General features: G+C 39.8%; 1 long non-coding RNA gene across 1 annotated transcript; it reads right to left on the bottom strand.

Moving 5' to 3' along the window:
• Positions 1–293: 293 nt before the first annotated feature.
• LOC141729124 (uncharacterized) lies at positions 294–21,765 on the bottom strand. Its single transcript, XR_012580360.1, has 2 exons — positions 14,990–21,765; positions 294–14,094 (listed from the first exon to the last, which is right to left on the bottom strand). It is a non-coding gene; the product is annotated as an uncharacterized LOC141729124 (long non-coding RNA).
• Positions 21,766–23,601: the final 1,836 nt, after the last annotated feature.

Here is a 23,601-nt window from a genome sequence, read left to right as displayed (position 1 = left end):
TACACAAAAACATTGCTTGTTTTTGTGTTTTTAAGAACGCAATTCTAAGCATGGTTGGATTTTGCCTGCTGTTTATTAAGAGAAAAGGTCACAGAAATTTTGCTTTGTAAGCTATTAACAGAGGATGATCCTCAGTGCAAATTAATACAGGCCTGAAACAACCCTGGGCTTCACAGTTCACTTTTCCTTAGCACCAGAGCTTTCTGTCATCTAGGCAGTCCCACAAGAGGGCTGAAGGGCAGCAGCTTTATCTGCAAGGCTGATGCAAAGGCATATAAATATCAATCCAGTGAATGCATCTTTTTCTTTTTATTTTTTTTCAAGCAATGACAAATTTAAAAGGGGCAACAAAGCATTCCCCAAATTGCAGGCAATTTCCCTAATTTACTATTATCTAGTGTTAAAGAATTTTGACAGCAAGGGCCAGGATGTGAGTTGCTGCGAGGCGTGCTGTAAGATACTGTGATCTTTGCACAGCCAGCCCATTTTTTTATGCTGAACTTTGAACACACTGTAGTGTCTGAGCCTGTGGAGAGATGGCCCAGGAAACAGCTAGAATATTAAGTACCCAGTTATATGTCTCCCAAAGGAGGCTGCTGCTAATATTATACATTACAACAACATTGCCTGAATGGTTTATTAATGGTAGCAAAACAGAGTGAATACGACATACAATGATAATAACAATAAATGTTATTTATACGGTGCCTAGCCGTGACAACGCTCTAGAGGCCTCACAAAAATACACTTAAAGTGCTAGCATTGCAGTATTAAAATGTGCCCAAGGCCTCAGCAAATAAAATGGATTTGGTGTTTAAAACGTAATTTACTTATATGTGGTGCCCTTAGCAGGGAATTTACATTTTAGATGAACAGACAGAGGCTTTCAAAAGTCACACATGGTTGTCATTGTCCAAGTGTTTGGAAGCCAGCTTAACCTGTTACAAAAAGATTTTGAGCCCAAATTATCTGCAGGTTTCTTTTAGGACTCAGAGCAGATTACATGGAATTATAAGGTCCTGAAGCAACCAATTTTGTTGGCTTGTTTGTGCAGGAAATTATAACTGCAATGAAAATATAAATGAATTTGGTTTTAAAATGTAGCTAGAGTGTGAGGCAGCCAAGATAAACCAAAATGTCTCCGGAGTATTGGATCTTCCTTTTATGTCACTGGATAAACAGGGCCACATATTTGACACTCCTTTACTTCCTGGGCATTTCCTCGGAAACACCTTTCTCAGAGCTATCACATGTGTTGGGATTCACCTCCTCAGGCAGCCTGTGTGGATGAGGTGGTGCTGGAGCAGGCAGTGTCTGTCTCCTGGCCCCTGAGCCTGGCTTTCCATGAGGGGTTGGATCTGCAATCTCATACCTTCACCATGCCAGCCCTCCTTCCGCTGTCCCAAGCCTCTCCTCAACCCTGGCACTGACAATCAATCCTGCACATAAAACATGGCACGTTCTCAAGTGTCAAAAGGAGTTTAGAGGAGCAGTAATCACCAAACTGCACAGCCAATAATTTTGCCCTCCAGGAATACAGGGCCTTTCCTTTCAGCATCCATGGCTGCAAAAGCTACCAGCAAAGGAGGAGTGCTAGTGCTACCAGAGAGCTCTGCAGACCAGCCTGGGGACAGAGACTAAGCAAATGTATTTATTAATAGTTGGCAATGCTAGCTGGGTTAGCTACCAAAGTCACACCTAACTCTTCATTCTTGGATGCTGTGTCTGATCAAAAAGCCAAAATCACATTCCTCCACTGCACTTGGTATGCAGCTACAGAGCCATCCTCTCATTCTTTGTTTTACAGTGTCTCATAGCCCAGAGACACCTGAACACATCTGAAAGGTTTATCAAGGGACAAGGCTTTGACCGGTGCCCTCTTTATCTGCTACAACCCTTTCCATATGCACTCCTGACAGCACTATAGAAGAACTAAAAGGAGCATAAGGTCGTCTTTCTGCATGGAGACTTCTCTCTTTGAACATGCAGAACTAGGAGCCAAAACATCCCTTGTTCCCTCACCTCATATCCCCACACCCAGTAAATTTAACATGAAAAGCACTGGATATGTAAGGAGTGCATGTGGCACAACCCAGAGGGGTTTTGATCTGTTCATCAAATATGATTTTTAAAAAATTAATTTATATATATACACGCATGTCTTTTTGTATAGACACACACGTTTATCACCATACAGTTTTCTAAAAGAACTATTGTCATACCACAGAGACCACACTTTGATCCAGATTTACTGTGCAAAAGAGGCACATCTGCAGGGAAAATCCACTACTTTGAGCTTTTATTTATCTGGGAAAAAATAAAAATCTCAGGTCACTTACATGGAAAAGGTCTTAGACTCCAGAAAATGCAATCTGCTAAATAAGCACAACCTGAGAGTTAAAAAAAAAAAAAAAAGGTATCTATTAGTAAGAAATCAGTGGATTGCAAGTAGCAGAAGCATTTTAAACCACCAGAAAACTAGGCCCTGACTTCTCCACAGAAGGTGTATAAATAATGACAGTAAAACTGTTCTTAGTTCCAGCCCTTCTCTGAGACCACAGCAGGATCTTCTGCCATCCCTCTCCATGTAATAAGCACAGCCTTTTTCTTTATCTCTGAACAATGACAATTTCCCCATTATCAAAGAACATGGGGGAGAAAAATCATCTTGTCTTTGCATAAGATCACTAGTTTTTATGCTTTATATAAAAAAAAATCATGAATGTAGAAGGATCGCTAAGTTCCAAATCAATCACAGTCTTTTGATGTTATTATGAACTGCACATACTCCATTCGTGTGGTTTATGATATCATCAGAATCCCTCAATTGATTTATGCCCTAGTGATCTAGTTGTCTCTATTCATTATCCCGTATTTAATTAATATATGCCTCAGAAAGAGTTGTCAAAAGACAAAGTTAATTATAGCAGAAAAAAAATCTAGTTGAATTCATGTCATATTTTAGTTTAGTGACAGGTCCCACAAAAGACAATTTTAGCTCCTTCTGTATTCTATTTTTTTTTTGTCTGAACAAATACTATTGTATTTTCCTGCCCAAGTACAAAAAAAAATGCTTGTCTCTACTCTTCACTCAGCACTGTAGAAAGATTTCTTAGATAATTAATGTTTCATTAAGTATTTGCAATTCTTGAGCTGTGCTGAAAAACCTGATCCTGAAGAATGGAGAATTTGACAACAGATTATTAACCTTATTTATCAGGCTCAAATAGCACCTTTTATGAGACAAAAGTGAGTATTATACAATCTACAGGTAAATACATAAGAATTTTTTATTCAGAATTATTCCAGCTGCGTGGGCAACCTTCTTTGAGATGTGCTCAAACAAATGACTCCTTCTGGAGGAATGTTTGCAGAAACAGTATATTTTAACTTCATGCTGGAAAATATTGGTGTAAAATGAACATTTAGGTCTTAAGTATAAATATTCACTGTGGGAATTTGATTCAAATCTTTACAGCCATCCAATCAGAGGTGTGAGACTGACAAATCCAAATAAGTCAAGTTGTCTTGACTTAGGTATATTTAAATAGTCTGTCAGAGCCCACTGCCAAAAAATACTGATTTTAAGATACATCTGCAGTATTTTGGTGAATTATTTTGAATTATGAATATATTGAGAAAATCTTACTTGTTCACAGGTATAACTTAATGAAAGAAATTTTTAAAACCCACCCATTACTCTCAGCAAGCTGGGGATGAGTGCTGCTGTCTATGCAGCACTTACAACAACACCCTTCACATTACACATGCTGATGCAGGAAACTCTCATGCTGATATTTTTCATGTTTGTTGCTTATGATTCTTCTCTCAGAGATCTGTGTTTTGCTACTAATCTTTTATTCTAGGTCTGGCAGTAAAATTGGAGAGCAATGGCAAAGTTAGAAATATAAACCATGCCAAAAAGGGACTCTTTCATCCATTAAAAATGCCCCTATTCCATATTCTCATACCTTTCACTGCACAGAATCTCTCTGTATGCAGCAGCAGTCTAGATTTCTTTATAGAAATCCTTTCATGGGGCTTCACTAGACACTGATGTGTCCTCACCAGAATGATTCCTAGATATTTTAGATTGGTGGTTGCTGTCACCTTCCTAAATTTTCTTCACCACTAGCACTATTGCTTAAAAATCTGTGATTATATAGATATTATCCTAGGTCTGAAGACCACTTATAATGATCCCATGGACTGCAAAATTTTCTGAATGCTGTTCCTGGTTTGAAACCTGCAACATTAACATCCACTACAGTCACATTGTACTGGAATGTGTAATGGAAAAACATCTGCCTCTGTGGGCAGGAATAACAATTATCCTATCAAGCTGGGAAACACACCCCTCTATCCTCCTTGTCCACTGCCAGATGAACGCTGCCTCACGAGCTGCCTGGATGTCAGCAACATGGACCAAACAGGGATATGGCAGGAGCAGCTGCTCTTCTGTAGAGAACAGGGCTGCTAACAAACACTGACATCCCTCACACCCCAAAAGCTGTCATTTCAGAACTGGGAGGACAAGCCTGGATTCCTTGGTTGGCATTTCAATATTTGATGTATGTGCAAAGCACATACTCATCCTCTTCTGTGTGGCAGCATATTTCACTCCCAGAGGCTGTTCCCAGGTACAAAATTGATCCCAGTTTCCAATGCTTTGTTAATTTCCAGTACCTGAGGCCCCACAGAGCCTCCATCCACCTCTCTTTGGTTACAGCACACTAAAGGCATGCTCCTGCACTTCCCCTGCGACCCACAAATCCCAGGGGATGCAATTTCTGAAGGAACTATAAATGTCTAACAGACCTGGTCAGCTTATTCTTTAACTTATCCAAGCAAATTGAGCAACGCTATTTTGGTTCATTAACCATTTCTGAGCAGATTTCCACTTTATAACTATTCATTTACCACTTGCAGCAAGTTTTAGCAAGCAGAGAACACATTTAAGCCTCACTTTTTATTTAAATTTCTTGAATGCATGCCTTAAAATGTTTGAAATAATAACTGCAAATAAAGAACATAAGAAACAAGTGCAAAACATAAATATGGATAAATATATGAATTACAAAAGTATTGTTTACATGAATACTGCTATACATATAATGATTATTATAACTAATAATAAATAAAAATATCTTATAACTAAAATTATGTCAATATATAAAAACACAGGTATATACAAATACAAACAAAGAATGTAAACAAAAATCAAGCTAGGCTCTGTAACTATGAAAAAAACCAGAGGTATATCATGTCCAAGTCATAAAAAAGAGAAATAAACTTTGTCAATGTTTGCAATATTTGACCCCTTATGATTTCTAAAAGCAAGACTGACCATAGAACACCAGAGATTATAACCATTTATCTTCTATAAATCTATTGATTGACTTCCATATTTCTCTCCCAATTTTTAGCTTTGTTCAACATTTTTTCTCTTTAATGTGCATGCATTCACAGATTTGGGATTTTAAAATAAATCTCTTTAGACTGGATTATTGGTATTTATTTTGAATTAAGTGTTGGGCCCTTTAGATTCTATCTCATCTGGAATGGTACAGTGACCAGAATCAGAGAGCTGCTCTGTCAGGGTTGGGAGCAAACATCTCCCATCACCTTCTCAGAGCTGCTCCAGCAATTGCATTTAGGGATAGAATACAAATTCCTGGCCATATTCTTTTCGAGTAATGGCACACAGAATACACACTGGCATTCAGATATGGGCCAGTGGGAAGGTAATGGATATGGGCTGTGGGAAAAAGGAAAACAGACCTGTGTAGAATGGAGGGTATCAACATTATTTCATCAACACAAAATAGTAAAAGCACATTTGAAAAAGCTTCATCAGATCACCTTTGTGTGTTCCAGTTATAAATCACCACTGTCCTCATGAATTTACATAGAAACCTAGTAAGTAAATACCTCTTCTTGACTTGTATAGTAAAATGGAAGGGAAAAAAAGGTTGTGAAGTGTCTGCTTGGGAGTATATACAAACTAAATCAAAAGTATTGTTCAAAATTTACAGCAGGTCATCTCTTCTTTTTTCCTATTTCTTTTCAATATCGAATGAAGGGCTGACCAGCAAGGTCAAACTTTCCTTATTAATGAGGCATTGCTAGAGCTTTGTCTCATTAGGGCACTCAGAACTATGCATTTACTGCAATTTGCAGCACTTAATAGAGAAAGGTCAGAGTGGGTTACGTTCAATTTCCACTTGGCAGAGGGAGGAAAAATGGAAGTAATTCATTTGCACAAATTTGAATAATTCTTCTCAGTCTCCCTTTCTTTATCTATGTCCAGATAATTCCTGTATCTTAGCCCACTCACAATCATCCCAAACCTGCCAACAGCAGGCTTTCTTATGAAGGCTATAATGGAGCTGACAGATTCTATGGATCCAGGTGTCAAAATAAAGCCATTCAGCTCCCTCTCCTCCCTCTCTCACAACAGGGAATGTGAGCTGCCTCTAGTGAGCTCTTAAACTTATCATAAATGTATCAAGATTGCTGTGGGCCATGAAACAGCTGTAGACAATTAATCTTTTCACAATTCTTCGGCAAAAGAATTGCTTTCCCTGTGAAGTAACATCTGCCATGCTGAGGTGATTATTCATGGGCAATGGGCGCCACCACAGTTTTATGCATAGAGCCATCAGTGGCAATGAAGCAAAATTTATAGTTTTCCCTGGTTCAGTAAAAATAACATTTCAGCTGCATTAAAATGTCATCCATCAGCATTGTCCCAGAGCACAGGGCTCCATCTCATCCAGAGAAATTAAAAAGTATTCATTTTAATGGTAACTTGTGAAGCTTGCAGTGACATGGCTTTTTTCCCTCCTCCCCTATTTTTTTTTTATGTAAGCAATATTGAGGAGGAAGAGGACTGAAGGAAAAGGTTATGTGGTGCAGCGAAGCTGAGGATTAAATGTGCTACTAGGGAGTAATGATATACCAATTACTGAGCTGCTGGTTCTTATTTATTCATAACCCCTGAACGCTTAATCAAAAATCCTTGAATCAAAGTGAACAACTAAAGAAGGAAAGTTATTTCACGGAGATAATGTAATTCTTCAACTTAAAAAAAAAAAAAAGAGAGAGAGAGAGGGAGAGTGTGCCAAATGGATATAGAGGCAAGATGTGGCACCTGCCAGAGCTGTAGGGTTAGTCTTTTAAAGCATTAGCTTAAAGGAGTCGAAATTTAAGCCGGAAATGTAATGGTTGTAATTTACAAGCAAGTTTCTATTCTGACTCCTAGAGTAAAGCTGATTAATGTCTGCTTTGGCAGCGTGATCAAGGGAGAGAAGCGTGCAAAAACTTATTGTGTGAGTCTAACGTTTTACTCTATATAGCTCATGTGCCACTACATCGGATTGTTGAGGTAGCACTTTGCTCTGAAAGCACTGACAAGTCAAGGACTGCTCAGGAACTGAGATGCCATTCACCTGAGCAAAGATAACATAACCTGGATTTCAGACTATTTAGATGCTTACATGGGTAAAAGACGTTTTTTTTTTGGTGAAGAAGTGACAGAAACAAAGAACTAACGACATCTGCACCTTTTGGAACTGAACCTGGACTATACAGGCTCCACACCCAAAGGCAGTGACAATCTGCCATGGTTCAATTTCCATTCTGAATTACTACCACTTCTTCTTTTAGGGTAAAAGACCCTGTGTTTATAGTAGGACATTATGTACAGATAACCTTTCAAAATCTCTGAGAGCTAAATCTAAATATGTCTACATTCAAATTTTCAGCAAAATTGTGCTGACTCCATTTCTAAAGCATATTAATTTAACAATCTGCACATCAAAAGTTTTTTGGAATTAGAAGATATAGAAGAGAATTAGAAGATATCTTAGCCTTTAAGGGCAGACTTTTTACAAAAGCATATAGACAGTAAAATACTAGATGAAACAAAGCACTGAAGGAAGAGCTTTCCCACCAGAGCAGATTTTGTTCCAGGCAGACTGAAGCACACTCACTGCAAGTTTTTTCTTTTTTATCTTTTTGTTTACAGACTGATTTTATTGATCAGTTTTAGCATTGTACCTTTTACCATTCAATTGGGGTGTTTTCCCATGGTGTTTCTCTGAGGGTTAAGTCCTCTGTGTTTAATGTTTCTCTCTCCTATGATGCACCTAACTACAACAAATTCAGGTTTGGACCAGGAGCCAAATCTCAAATACTTCAAGAAGTTAAGTGATACCAAAATATAATCTGTCAAGTCGGGAACAGCTTGAACTTTTTTACACTACCTAATTCTAAAAGCACATCTTACTATAAGAAAAATACCTCCCTCTCTTTCCTGAGAGTCTCTAAAGAATGCCAAACACACAGTGAGAGACAAACTCCCCATCTATTGTTTTTATCTGAGAATGGAATTAAATATGGTCTAAAGAAAAATTAAATTCCCTTAGTGAGAGGCAGGGCTGTCAGCAGCTTAGTGGTGATGAGAGACTCCAATGAAGAATAAACAGAATAAACACTTTTATGATAAAGTGTTACATGCTTGTGTTTAGCTCCATTCTTCTGTTTCCTGTGCAGTAGGGAGACTGACTCAAGGCCCACATCTAGGATGAAGGGAACCTAGGCTGATATTTAATGGATCCTACACTACTTACTGTTTGCTGCAGAACAGAAAAAACTCAACAATGCTGTCAGACCTATCCCCAACACCGTTAGCAGCAAAATAATTTTGATGGTTTGCATAAATTCTTTCGGTCTCACTGCTGATTCATTGTAAAGACAGGTTCAGCTCCCAGGTCCTGACTGACCTCTCCTGAATTATGAGGGACCTTGCCTGGAAGAAATATTACAGTTGGCAAGATTGGAAAACAGCAACAGTGCCTGCCAGACCCTCTTGAGACTTCAGCGATCAGCTAAAGTGGCACATGCTGAAGGACACGAGACTCAAGAGCAAAGGAAATACTGAAGGGGAATTGCAAGTAACAAACCTTGCATGGATTGAGTGAGAGAAGGTAACAGATAGTGAGAAGTCATATAAGAAATACTTTTGACTTAAGGAGAAAATACGGGTTTACTTATCCATGTGAAAAGGAAAAGACATCTGATCAGGGCCCCTCTCAGTTTCAACAAGCAATCTAAACTTTCCTAGATTCAGCCTATCCACAAACCATTTCAGTTTTAAGGCAAGAACTGGTTTTTATGAGCACTAACAGACTCAATGATCATTTAGTACTGGACTATCTCTCCAAGCCACAAGTGGCAGACTCCCCAGGAACCTGCTAAAACAAGGCAAAGCATTTCTTCTCCTGGGTATTATTCCCAGTTTCCAGCAATCAGTGTTTCAGAGATCTCCTGAAACAGAGGCTGCCTCTTCCTCTTAGGCATCACTTGTGATATCCAGTCCTCCTCAACAATGTGACTGTGCTTTTGATCAATTAGCAGCTTCAAGCAGTTCTGGAAAGTTGCCCTTAAAACAATGCAATCTGTGCCCCTTCCCAACAGCACCCACCTCCAAAGAGGAGCACTGAGACAAGCGTTGGTCAGTGCTGCTGGCAACAGCCCAGAGGAGCATCATGTGAAGGACTCATGGAGACATTATCCTTCCTTCCTTGGTAATAACCCACTTTGGGCTCCCCAGCTTTCCCAGCAGCTCGAGGGGTCTGCCTTCCTAGGAGCCCAAATGTCTTCTGCACTCAGGGCAGAGACAGAACCCTCTGGATGACTCCTTTGAATCTCAAGAGGTGCTCAAATATGTGAATCCTTTTATGAAAGTTAGCATTGCAAGTAAGACTTGGCTTTCAATTTAAAAACGTTTCCACTGAAATAGTAAGCCACAAGGCTTTTAAATTTTGGCTCTTTTTTAAGCTGCACAGTTACCCTTCCCAAGGAATGTTAGGACAAGACAATTAACCATGCTATTGATTTTCTAAAATAGCAATATTACTGTGACTTCATCATGAAATCTGCTGATGCCAGGCCATAACTGCACTCCCTGGCCACACCAAGCCATCTTTTCCTACTGGGGAGGTCTTTGTCACCTTGAAAATGGCTGGGTTTCACCATAGCACAGGCTGAATGCTTTTAGGGATTTGTGAGGTGCCCTTAACTATCATTTTTTATCAGGGGTCCAGAAACTCCAGTGGAAGCTCATGCACAGAATAGAGCATTATCCAACACCCCTACACTAGTTTGCTCTGGCAGAGTAAAAATGTGCAAGGAAGGCCCAGTCCCAGGCTGGGGTTTATCCCCAGGGCCTGCAGGGATTCTGCATCTGAGTTGCTCAGTCAGGGTGAAACTGAACCTCTGTGTGCTCCCCTCTGAGGTCAATCATGCATTAGATGTGACTCTTCAGGCTCCACAAGGAAGTACAACCATTCTTCCCTTTGGATGGGGGAGCACATCCATACCATTAATTTTGAACAGTAATTAGGAGCAGTGTGTCAGCTCCAGCCAGAGGAGTTTCCCACAGGCAGAGAAAAACAGGGAAGCCCTGGCAGATAAGTGCTCTATTAGCCACCAAGCAGATGAGGTAATGAGAGGATTACAGACGGCCTGCCTAAAATCATGTGAGACTAAAACCAGCCCAGGAACTGTACCTGCAGCCACATTATCCATCAAGCACTCTTTCATGCTCCTCTTGCTTCTTGGAACAAGAGTTGCTTGAGAGGCACCACTCTCCAGCAACTTCTCAGCACCAGCCACTGCACACACTGAAAGAAGAGATTTAAACAGAGCTGGGGGTTTTCTGTTTATTTAGCAAACCACCATTGTTTTCTGCCCTACCAAAGTCACAGCAAGGGGAGACCCTGCAGTGAGAAGGAACAACATGTTTCTGGAACACCAACTCAGCCAAGAGCAGCCATTAATTCACTTTCTAGAAACAGCAAAAAGCACAAGGTGCTCACATTTGAAGCCAAGGAAAGAGCAAATTAAATCTTCTTGTATTCTTCCCATTGATAACTTCTTGTCCCATTGATAACTAAATAATCTTTTCTACATGTATATAGTTATTTACTATAACTTTATTTCATTAAAGACTTTATGTTAAATGTTGTAGGTCTTTTAAAATAGGACATGCTGTAGAAAAAGAAAACGGGTTGCTTCATCAAACACATTAAACCTTATCTCTGTCTGATTTTTAAAAATTGTGAAGCACAAATTATCCAGAGCTTAGCACTCAGTGTCTCTTCCTTGGCCTATAAAGTCAACAGTTATGGTGTTAAAGTTTAATCAATCCCATAAAATGTTACTCAGAAAGTGACCCTGGTGTTATGGCTGAAGTACATCTCCTACATTAAAAAGCACTTTCATGGAAGCCAGAGCAGTGTTATTGAAACAGAGAGCTAATAGGTGTCTAGATGAGGTTATGAAAGGGAGAAGAAAGTAAAGGAGAGCACTGGGAAAGGCAGCTGAAGGAGGAAAGTAAGAGGAGGGGGAGGAGAAAATATTTATTCCCATTGGTTCTCCACAAAGCTAAATGTAAATACATGAATGTTAAGGCTGAAATGTAAGAAGCTGTTTTGACAACTGCTCAAAAGCAGAGATCTTAATGAATTTCATATTAAAGACAGATGCAATTTTCACAGTAACACAGGAAGATTACAGCAAACAACAACAATGGTAAAATCAGTGTAGACAGACGACAGGACATTACTTATTCCTGCAAAGTATAGGCTTTTGGATGCTGTTAAGATGGAGTTAATTAAATTATGACTTCATCAGAACATTATATTTGCTGGCAAAAAAATAAAGCCAGAAGATCCATAATTATTGTCTGTGAACATCCTTTTTGACCATTATCATCCTGATTATCGATTCACTTCCTAACATCCTGCTGAATTCCATTGCAACATGCAAGCACTAGACAGGGCACAGTGGGCCTTGCCACATATTCTACTTCCTCTATGTTTTGGGTCAGAGCAGCCAGCATCCTTCAATATTTATGTTGCAGTACACAATTCTGTTTGGAAAGTGTCACCAGTGAAGATGATGAAAGCACATAAACTCTTCTGATGGAGGAAATATGGCTTGACTCAGAACAGTTAGGCCTACCAATAAATATGAAACTGCTCATTGAGCTGCCAGACCTCTGTATTTCAACCAGCAGAACTTAGACTCCACCACTCACCAACAGTTTCATAACAGTCTGGCAGATTTCAGGTCAATATTATTAATAATGCTGAACATTTAATGTGATATTTGATGTCTTCCAGACCCATGTCCAAGCACACACAAACCACTGAGGTTATCAGAGACATTCAGAAACTACCCAAGTTAGCACTTTACCAGAACTAGTTCTGTGTGTTAGATATTGTGCTGGGAGAACAAAAAGAAGACAAAGCCTGAGGGCAACCCAGTTTTGAGAAGCAGCTGAAAAAAAGCTATTTTAAGAGGGAAATAAATATTTCTCTTTCAAAGACCTCTGTCTCCTGATTAACCCAAGAGTGATTAGCAGTGTATTTTCAAACCCTAAAGAAAACATTTTTTTGCTTACTACCTTTAGCCAAGTTCTGGAGCACAAATCCTGTGAGAAGCACCTGAGGGAGGTGGGGATGTTTAACCTGGAGAAAAGGAGGCTAAAGGGGGATCTTATCACACTCTACAACTCCTCAAAATGAGGTGGTAGCAAGGTGGGGGTCAACCCCTTCTCCCTGCTAGGCAAATAGTAGGACACAACCTCAATCTGAACCAGGGGAGGGAGGTTCAGTTTGGACATCAGGAGGAATTCCTTCACAGAAAGGGCTTATTAAACATCAAAGTGGGCTGCCCAGGGAGGTGTTAGAGTCACCATCCCTGGAGGTGTTCAAGAAAAGTCTGGATGTGGCACTCAGTGCCAGCTGGCAGGGTAGTGATCAAAGATTGGACTGGATGACTTAAGATCTTTTCCAACCAAAATGATTCTGTGATACCTATGAGAAATTTCAACTGACTTTTTGTTTTTCCTGAGGGATATGGATGAGGAGAAGGCCATGTTTTGGAGATAATTTCAAGTTTGTTGTACCCTGAAGTGAGAACGTTCAATTGCAGCATCAGATGTAAGGTACTGGTATTTCAGCCTAGTTTAACTAAGGTAGTTAGAACTTGATGTTTATTAAAGGATTATCTAAGCCTGGCCTGGGCTGGAATTCAGCGCTGGTATTCCAGAGCAACTTTGACTGCAGTAAGGATTTTCTTGTAATTCTGGAGAAGAAAGCAGAAAAGTTCTCATCTAAAGGAAAGCTCAAGAAACATTAAGAATTACCCCTGCAAGATAAATACAGAACACATGGAGCTGCCAGTGGCTGGACAGCTCCCTCTACCCAGGCCCTCCCAGACAGACTCCGCAGCATCCAGACTCCTGTCCCAGCTGTTCTCCTCCAGAATCTGCTGCAGCATCCAAAGAGATGCATTCTCCAAACCAATTTGAGTTACATCTCAAATAACCAAACGTTCATTATAAATTGTTTACAAGGAAGCAGATACCTGCAATGACTCAAATAAAAGCTGACTTTGAGGGATTTGCACATCAGACTGTGTGTCACCAACAAGAGCACAACCTAAGGAGTAAATTATGACAAGTTATTCCAAATGTACATGTTTGCAATCCTGCACAAGCTAAGCTGAGAAGACATTAAATGCTGGAACTCAGCTGACAAGGCATCAGAGTGTGTCTTCCAGATACAAATTATACTAATCTGAATTTAACTTTGAACCTCTTGGTTTACACAGTGTGGGATTCCTTCAAGTTTTTATAGTGTACAGAGCTGAAATTTTGGTTAGTTTCATCTTGAAATATATGGCAATACAAGATGTAGTTTAATAAATTTAATCCTTTGATCGGGACAGAAATCATGGTAAAAGTTCAGTTGTTACTTCTAAACAGGAAGTACACAACTAAAACACTGAGGCGTTCTGTACAGTCTTTATACCTAACCATGCCAAAACTTGTCTTGGACATTCCTATTTTGAATGCAAGGCAAAAGTAATGAATAAAACAATGAGAAAACCCATGTTATTCACTCAAAGGTGTCAATTTGTTCAGGTGAATTTGCAGACGCGCAGAAGCTGACGTCAATGGAACACAACTTCTCAAGTCCTCAACTTGCTAGTGGTTCCAGGTCCTCTGAATGACCAAAGCTGCAAGTACAAAAGACCAATTAGTCTCTTGTATCCATTTTCCACTCTGCTGGGGCTTTATATGCTATTCTATCCCCAAGGCTTTCTTTAAACAGCTTTAACTAGAGTTTTTTCTCGCTACCAAGAGACTACTGCAAAGCCATGGCTGCCACCATCAGAGTTTTCCTTCAATACTCTAACTAAACCTTTTGCCTCATTTTAATCTTGTTATTCAGATTTTTTTTGTCCCATATACCATAAATAATTATTTCCTCTTTTTATTTTTTCCTCATAAAAATATTTGTAGACCACGATTTCTTGCTCAAAAATGGAGATTTTGAAAGGCAAACAGTAAATCATTCATCTCCCTGCCATGTCTCAGAATAACAAAAATAAAAATGACGTTTTCTTCAAATAATTTCACACCAAAATAAAGTTCTTTAAGACAATTGTGACTAGGAACATACTTCTAGTGAAAACATAGACAATCTCCAGTGGGAGGGAGGCCTAGTATTTAGTAGAGATGTAGTTAATTATGAATAAATAAATAAAACTACCAAACTGAGATAAAGGTTACAATTTGAATCTTCCCAGAACAGAGGGAGAGTTGCTATTTCAGCTTTCTTCTGATCAGTCTATTCAAATTATGAGCTAAAAAGGGTTCCTTTTTTTTATTCCCTTAAATAACTTATTAGTTAAAAGGGTGTGAATTAACTTAGAATGAATGTTCAATTCATATAGTAGAATCACCATCATCATTATTACAGGAAGCTCTAATCATTACACAGCCACTAATATAAGACATTCTGCTAGCTTGCCTTTAATGAACATGACTCACATTTCACTTTAATGATTCCTACACCCCTATCTCCTCTGAGCCTTCTACTCAGCCATGGGGGAAGGGTGGCTTAAATACCTTTTTTTAAGATAAAGGAGTCACTTCCAGTACCCGTCTTTTGTAGGAGTTCACACTGAGGAGCACTGCAGAAATCTGAAGTCCAGAAAGCACCCAGAGCCATCTTCTTTGAAGAAGTCTCCAACTGGGCTACCCAAAATTGGGGCACATGTAAAGAGTGAGCTCCTCAAAGAAGCTGAGCCATCTGCAGCTATCCCTCCAGAAGATTCCTTCCCACCTTACTCAGTCAATTCCCTGTTTCCCACAAAAGAATGCATTGGCTAAAGCAGAGCTCACAGGAAAGGAGCTTGCATTGGTGGCAATGCAGAGGTGCTTAAAAGTAATATTAAACATTGTTCTTTTCCCAAAGAGCCTGTGGGAACATTCCAAAGAGAAGCCCAGCACCTCATACCCTCCTTTCTCACCCAGATCTAACCTCACCATAACAATCAGATATTGAGAGACTGAAGCTTCAGATTGCCTAAACAGTTGAAATGGTCCATTTACCTCCAGGTTAACCATCTTCACAGCATAGACCATTTCTCAAAAAAATCCACCTCAGTCAATCAGGTCAGAGTCAGAAATATCTGTGTAGCAACTGTAAACTACTGCTTGAGAAGCATTGTGACATCCAGAGAAAAGCACATAGTTAGCCCTTTGTGTGTCTGCTATGTAAAAAAAACCACCCCACCAAACCTCTTTCATGGCATGAGGGATAAATAAAACTGCTAGTTTCACAGGAATTCCATTCCATTCCTTAGACTTTTCCTGCCACTAAGTGTACAACTGAACTGCAGACTAAATTTCACTACAAATTCCATCCCTTAGACAGAATCCTAGCTCTAATAACATCGCTGCTAGAGCCAGTGCTATGTCATGTGCAATCATCACCTTCCAAAGGATAAGGCTTCAATAGTTCAGTGAAATCAGGTTGTGGTTTTATAGATGCTGGTTACAGGTGTAAATAAATTTCTTCTTTACGCACCAAGAAATGCTCAGTTGTATTCCTCAGGCAAATAGACCAACATTTTACAGCATTCCTGAGAAACAGATAAAGGAAAAGCAGAGACAGCTTCACAGGGGTTCCCTCACATCCATCCCATCCAGGTGTGATGTCTGGCACAGAAGCACAAAGCATTCAGACACCTGAAGCCAGGACTGAACAATAGTATGGTACTTAAAACAGTGGCATCAGTCTAGGGGGGAATGATGTCATTACAAAACTGGTTGAAAAGTTTAATATTACAGTTTTCTTCCCTTTATTTCATAGTCTATTTTGTTTCCTTAACTTTTACCCACAAACTCCTTTCCTTCAGTCATTAAATTTAGAGAGGCAGGCAAAATTAAATATCGCTACCCTTCTTAAATTACATTAATTGTCCAGAACCTATTTAATATCCAGTCTTACAGGCAGTACTGTACAAGAACAAAGTTTGGCCCACTCCTGACCTAGAAGCTCAAAAATATCTTTGAAATTCCACAGAGTTCTCCTATTCAGGGACAGGAAGTGCAGTTGCCATGTCAAGAGACTTGATTGCAAGAGAGGGACAAGGAGAATTTGAGGAACAGCACAGAGAACAAGAGAGGTGTCTGATACTGCTCTAAAGCAACTAAAGTGACCTGAGAAGAGCAAGAGACTGTCCCTTCCCTACTCCCTATCCCTGTACATGACACTTATGCCCATGCTTAGCTACCCAGTTTTATTCTTCATTTGTTTACAGGACATCACTTTATGTCCAGTGTTCTTAGGAGATGCAGGACTTTCCTCCATTTCAGGTTTGGAGGACCATTTCACGCATTCAGCTCTTCTGCAGTTGCTTCCTGTTACTCCCTAAAACTATACAACAACCTTTTCTCTCTCTCTGATCTACATCGCACAAGGATCTGCAACATCACATCTGAACTATTCCTGGAAATGCTAAATATTTCATGCTCAAAATTCATCCCTGGTGTGGTTCAGCAGCCTAATCCATCATTCCTCAGGCCTAACACGTGTGAATAATTTTGAACCAGGAATGGAACAACAAAGCCAGCTGAAACTACATTTTTGGTATGAAATGTTGACCAATCATCCCAGAATAAAATGTTTTCCTCTTTTGTTTTGATGATGACAAAATGAAGATCTTCCCCTCAGCACAGCCCTGATCCTGACATCCTGCTTCACATCTCTTACAACCAAGGATAGAACCAGAACTGCAGATTGCCATCCAGCAAGGCTGACCATCAAAACCTGAGGTACGTGTTAAGAAGCCTGCAAATCATCCCAAGGCAGCCAGTCATTGCCCATACAAACTCCCCAAACCTTCCAGGCCAAATTCAGACATTTCAGCTGGTGCTGAACGGCATCTTTCCCACGTGGCTGCACAACAAGTGCCTGAGCCTGTGAGTTAGACTCTGAGCTCACAGGCTTCGAGTCTGCAATTATCCCAAAATGTATTCTTGTCAACAACACACAATTTTCAATACATCACTTGCCTTTCAAGTCAAATTAACATTTCACAGTCAGACTCTGCCTTCTAGACAACTCTATCCCAATTGAGACTTCCGTTATTTCAAGGGAGGGCAGGAGCCTTCATTTGTGATTTTAGCTGCAGGGACAGATAGATAATGAACTGCGTAGATTTCTCCAAACCAAATATCACGTCCTCTGAATGCAGCTATCTGACAAAAGACATTAGACTACAGGGGCTGGGACTGTGATTAAGCTCAGACATGTATTGTTAAATGTGACATGCTCAATTTATCATTAGTTATGAAGTGAAAACGGATGAATACACATTCAATTTAGTTCAGCTGCTTTCTTCATTTATCACACTCTTTCATCATCCATCATTCTTCCCTGCCACCCTTTTGATTTGAACAAATAACACACTCTCATAAGTTTAATCGAATTAATCATAATTGTAAGGTAATGTTCCCTTAATGAAGCGTATATTGGGCTATATAAAGTTGGTTGCAATTTTAATAAAATCTGTTCGAGATAAAATCTACAAATGTTTTCAATGCAGCCAAACCCAGCCCTATCTCTCTCCTACTCATTACTAAGGTTGATGATGATATATCAGCACAAAGAGTTGCTCAAGCATATTGTTCTTTTGTAGAACCACTGTTTCAATAAATTGGAAAGCGTTCATCATTTTATGAGACAAGACATGCAGTTTAAAAAGTTAATTGAAGTAGAAACAAATTAGAAAACAAACCTAAAGGATTTTTCACACATTATTGTTGTGAAACATACAATATTTGCTGTCTTCTGAGTGCATCTCACACATCAACATCAGTATAAAAAGGAAGTTACTCCTTAGCAGCACAAGCAGTATACAGAGCTACTAAGTTTTGCTACAGTTCTCCAACTGCAGGTAACCCAGGGCAGAGCCACTTTACAGCAGTGTCACTGAACATGTGGCTTCATGCATCAGATCAAGTCAAAGAACTTTATTTCTTCTCAGGACAACTCAGCTTTGTTTGCTGAATTTTTTCAAATCATAACCCTAGATTTCATTTCCACTCCTCCACCATCACTGCCTATGCTACAGAAAATTTCTCACCTCATCTTGCTCTTTGTCAGAGCTTCAAAGATTCATAAAACATTTCTGAGCATCTGGGTAGGAAGTGCTGTTGACTTATGGTGATTATTAATGAGCAATTTAGTTTGATCATTGTTAACATACATGGGTTTTTCATACCGAGATTAGCATAACCTCCATTTGTTCACACTGTAACATACTCATTTGCATCTCTTTCCATTCTTATATTGTCAATTATTTCTAAGTTGCAGTAGCAGAAACCGCACATTAGAAAACTAACTTATTTTCCTCCTGACATATTTCCAAATCTCTGGATTACGAAGGAGATATCTGTCCTTTTCAAAATCTGGCTGAAATATGTACTTCTATGTATTTCCTTGCTCCAGGGATTTTTGCCCAAGTCAGTGTCCTGGCCACAAATACTGCTGCAGAAGTATTGGTAATTTCATGCTCCACCCATCAAACCATTTATCCACAATGTAATGTCCATGCTTTCATTTTCAAGTGCAATTTTGCCAGCTTTAGTTCAGCTTTTTTCAAAACTAGTGAGAAATTTCCATGAGATAATTCTACTACTACCATCTCCACCAAGATAAAGTTTCACCTGGACAGAGGGTGGGTGAACAACCCATAAAACATCTACTCCAGCATCTTATTCTGATGCAAGTCACTATGGGATCCCTTCTTGTTCCATCAGGAAGGAAGGAAGACAATGCAGCCCCACAGCTTGTTCTCTGGTTTATGTAAGGAATTGCAGAGTTTTTTCCTTCCACTTTGTGAAATGAATGTGTGATGGTTTCTGGCAGACTGTTAGACAAAATGTGATTGTGACTCTCCCTCGTTGCACACAAGATTAGAGCTGCACAGCTGCCAGTGCTCCCTTTAGACCTGGCAAGTTATTTTACATAATCACAAAAACAGGGGCGGAAAATAGGGATTTACTGGTTACAAAGGCAAGAATAACAGGAATTAACTTCATGTCTAACACAGATTTCCTGTGGCCAACTGCTGCTTTTAATAGCCACTCACTTCTGTAGCTCACCCCCTGAAACACAGGAGCACAGGGTTTAATAATCCACCAAGGACACAGAACACCTGAGCAGGAATGCTCGGAACAGGAAATAACTCAACAGGGGGAACAAGCGCCTGTAGCTGCAGCTCACTACAATACATTCATTAGTAAAGGAGCAGCTACCCAGGAAGGATCTAGGGTCAGCCTCCTTCTAGAGACTGGTGCAGAGTTATCATGTGAGAGAGAAACTTCAGGCATTTAACACAGTTCTGCATTTTTTGTGAAAGGAAAAAAAAAATAGGTCTTAGCCAGAAAGGAAGAAGGATGCAAAGCAAGCTCTGCTCTCAAGACAGGAGGAGTTTCCACATCTTTTTCGCTGGGGGGATTCCTGCGCTAGTCCTCTTTCTCAGCTCTTCCCTTTACTCTTATTTTGTCCACAACAATTACATGTGCCAGTGAGGTGGTAATTTCTGCTCCTTGTCCTATATCCCTTCACTTTTTAAATTTTTTTTTTACTGAGAACAGGTGTATCCTCTAAGTTGCTATAGCAACCAGTGCATCCAAAGTGCTGCTACCAATTAAGAACAAAGTATGAGACCAATTAATCATTCATTATCTTCACAATGCAATAGCTGGAGCTCCAGCATAGGCAGTCCAATAATCCTTACAACCCCAAGGTACTCATCTTCTTCTAAGACAACTATTCATTACCCAGAGCATATCAGCATAGAAATTTCTTCAATTTCCAAGGCAATCAGTCTAGTAGAAATGACAAGTCATTGAAACTCTGGTGCACCAGAACTAGGTGAAGTTTAAAAGGCCTGTAAACACATGTTTAATCAGTGCTTTCAGTGAAAGCAAAGGAAAAAGTCATACTGAGCACTTGGAATTCAGGTTCATCTCTCAGCCTCGACAAAACCAGGCAACCTTTACCAATGCCCTGGTGTACACAGGCATTAGTGTTACCTCTGTCCCAAGGCAGAAATACATAAGAATTCAATCCAAGAGATATATATGCAGTGGAGAAAACTACTCACAGTAAAATGAATGAGGCAGAAGCCTCCAGGCCCCTGGCAAAGGAAGGCCTGGAAAGCGCATGTGCAGAATAGCCCAGCTCCTGCCCTCCTGGTTCTGAAATGATGGGTGAACTCTGACACAGCACAAATAGCAAGATGGCAGCACAAATCACAGAGATCCCAGGAGGCACACTTGAAAGCACTCAGACACAAAGTGGTGCTAATTGTTTTGGGCTATGGTGCACCCATTCACTATTTTAGCAAAAAGGTATTTTATGACAAAGCATCTCAACTTGACAGAGGAAGATTATTCATGGGAAAGAAAAAATTCAGTGCCTCCCTGCTCCTTAAAACAGATCATTAGGAAAGAGAAAAAAACACTCTATGGAAATGGTGGAGCCCATGACCTTAAGATCTCAAAATCTCAAAATAGGACTTATCCAGAGTAATAAAAAGCATTATTTAGAGAAAAGTGAATGCCAAAAAGAGAACAGCTTAGATGATGTAATAGGAGTGTCCAATTCAAAGGAACATGCTGGCCTGCACAGGCTTTGATTTACCACTGTAAGATCACACAGCTGTTTTTCCTGCTTCACCTTAACCCCTGAACCCCTTTTCTTTCAGTCTCCAAACTCGACAGCTCCCCACATAACCTTGTTTCCCAGCCAAAGCTCTGTTTCCAATATGGAAGTTGCTGCACAGGCCACAAAACAGCTGGAGGGTCTGGGACCCGTCATGCCAGGGCAAAGTAGGCACTGGGACTGGCCCAGGGGTGAGGGGTGTGTGTGTGTAATCCAAGAGTGGCAAAAGCTGATTTAACCAAAAAGCGAGACAGCAAGCAAGGAAATAAGAGGTTTCCAGCTCAGACACCTGCAGAGGGCATAGGGCTTGGAAAAGGGGTTTCCTTGGTGTCCAGGACGGCTGCTCAGCCCAGCAGGATCCAGGTGAGCCTACACAGCTACTGAGTGCCCCAGATCCTATGCAGTTATTACCTGGCTGGGACTTTGCCACAGCTTGGGAAACTTTACTGAAGCAAAATGGCATTCAAAAGCCATTCAGTTTTAAAGAAGTTTGCCTCCAGTTCAGCAGTAGCACTAAAGAAGTTTGCTTACCTCTGGGAAAAGTAAATGAATAGGAACAATATTTCCCAAAGAAATCTGCTACAGCCTTTCTACATAGGAAATCTCTCATTCAAACAAAAAGCCCAAAACAAAACAAACCCCACCATTTGTCCAAAATGGAAAAAACAAAACAAAAAAAAAAAAACAAAAAAAACAAAAAAAACAAAAACAAAAAAAAAAAAAAAAAAAACAAAAAAACACAAAACCTCAGAACTTTTTTTTATTTTTGGTAAAAAATTGATGACTGGGAAAATGATTTTTCTGCATATAACAGTGTTTCTCCTGCTTTTCCATGGAAATTAAATGGTAAAAAAGGAAAAAAAAATCCTAACACAGCTGATTTCTCACATAGCATTTTTTGCTGAGTTCCTTCAAAATTCAATTCTTTCCTGCAAAGCATATTAGAAAATGAACTTTGCAGGTCTTCCATGGCAGTTTCCCTAGTTTTCCCACCAACTCTCATGCAAGGAGACAACATCCCCAGAGTAAACTGCACTCCTTTGAACATCTCCAAACTGAGAGGTACTTTCTTTATCTGAACAATACTGCCCATGTACATTTCAGACAAAATAGTTGTGGTGCTGCTGGAGTTGGCCCTTTACCTAAAGCCATCAACCTCTCCCCCTACTATTTTTTCAGTAATTTTCTCTTCTGGTTTTCCCACCCCTGCAAACTCACATACTGCAAAGGACTTGAGGCCATGCAGGGGTTGTGTCCTACTTATTACTGGTGATTGTGTCCACTTCAGTGCCCTCATTGAGCCAGGAGTTTTCATCCAGTGAAGCTGGTGGAAGACCCTTCTATTTAAGAACTAATTTGTTACAAAGAATGATCCCTTGCATTTGGTTGTTGTTTGTCCAGGCAGTTCCTTTGTCATTTACTTGCTTGGTGTAAGGTGTTTACTGAGCACTGCATTCCTGGCAGCAGCACAGAAACCAGCTGGACTCAATTCATCGGTGTCTAACATTATATTTGTAATAAGACCAACACTTAAAAACCACTAGCAAACGTTGCCACCATGGTATGCTGCAAGCACAAGATGAGAAGAGGAGAAAATGTAACAAACATCATCTTTGTTATGTGTGTGCCAATGCTAACCTTGCTGTATGGGGCTGCTATAACCTTGCTTTCAACTCTGCTGAAACAGCTCATAAAATCTGCCTGTGCCACAGAGCACTGTCTGCTCACACAGTTCTAATGTTATTTAAATGCATACTTGCTAAGAAGAGCACAAGGAAGGACAAGTTTCCACTTTCAGCAAGACCATAACTCACACACATATCCAGTGTTTCACATTTATGAGTGTTAAACAGCACACAATCAACACCCCCCAGCTCCCGAGCTTCACAGGTGTATTTGTTCAACCCAAGAAAACATTTCTTTGGGGCAAAAGCTTTAATTAGAACCAAAAAAAGATCATAAAAATCTTAACAGCAGGTTACCATTCAAATTTTCTCAAGTAAACGATTCTTTTTTCCTTTGTTTTCCAACTTTTGTTTAAAAAAGTGTTTTCTTGGAATTGTTTAGAAGAAAATTTCCAGAGAATGGAGCTGATCAATTAAGACCCAGAAAAAAGGATGTCATGCAAATGGATAAGCAGGGAGATAGTTCACAGGCAGCACATAGTTTCCTTCACTATCCTTTCATTACCATGTCTTTTTCTCCCTGCACTATCTTCTGCATGTTGGTCCCTTCTCCTAGTTTTTAAAAGGAGAGACAGAGTCTAGAGAGCAAATTTAGCAGTGTCTACTTGAAAGGTAAGAGTAAACTTCGACCCTGACAATTACTAAATAAGAACATAATTAATTATTCCTTCAACTGAATAGTCCTGAATCCTACCACAAATCAATCAGCTCTTCTTGCCTAAGAAGCTCTGACTCTATTTTAGCTCAATGAAAACAAAATCAATGAAGGCCAATTATGGCCCAACTCGTTAGAGTATGCAAATAGTGCCCTG

Source organism: Zonotrichia albicollis, chromosome 5, assembly GCF_047830755.1.
Source record: "Zonotrichia albicollis isolate bZonAlb1 chromosome 5, bZonAlb1.hap1, whole genome shotgun sequence".
Lineage (NCBI taxonomy): Eukaryota > Metazoa > Chordata > Aves > Passeriformes > Passerellidae > Zonotrichia > Zonotrichia albicollis.
Note: the sequence above shows the minus strand (reverse complement) of the source record. Positions and strands in the feature narration are given on the sequence as shown.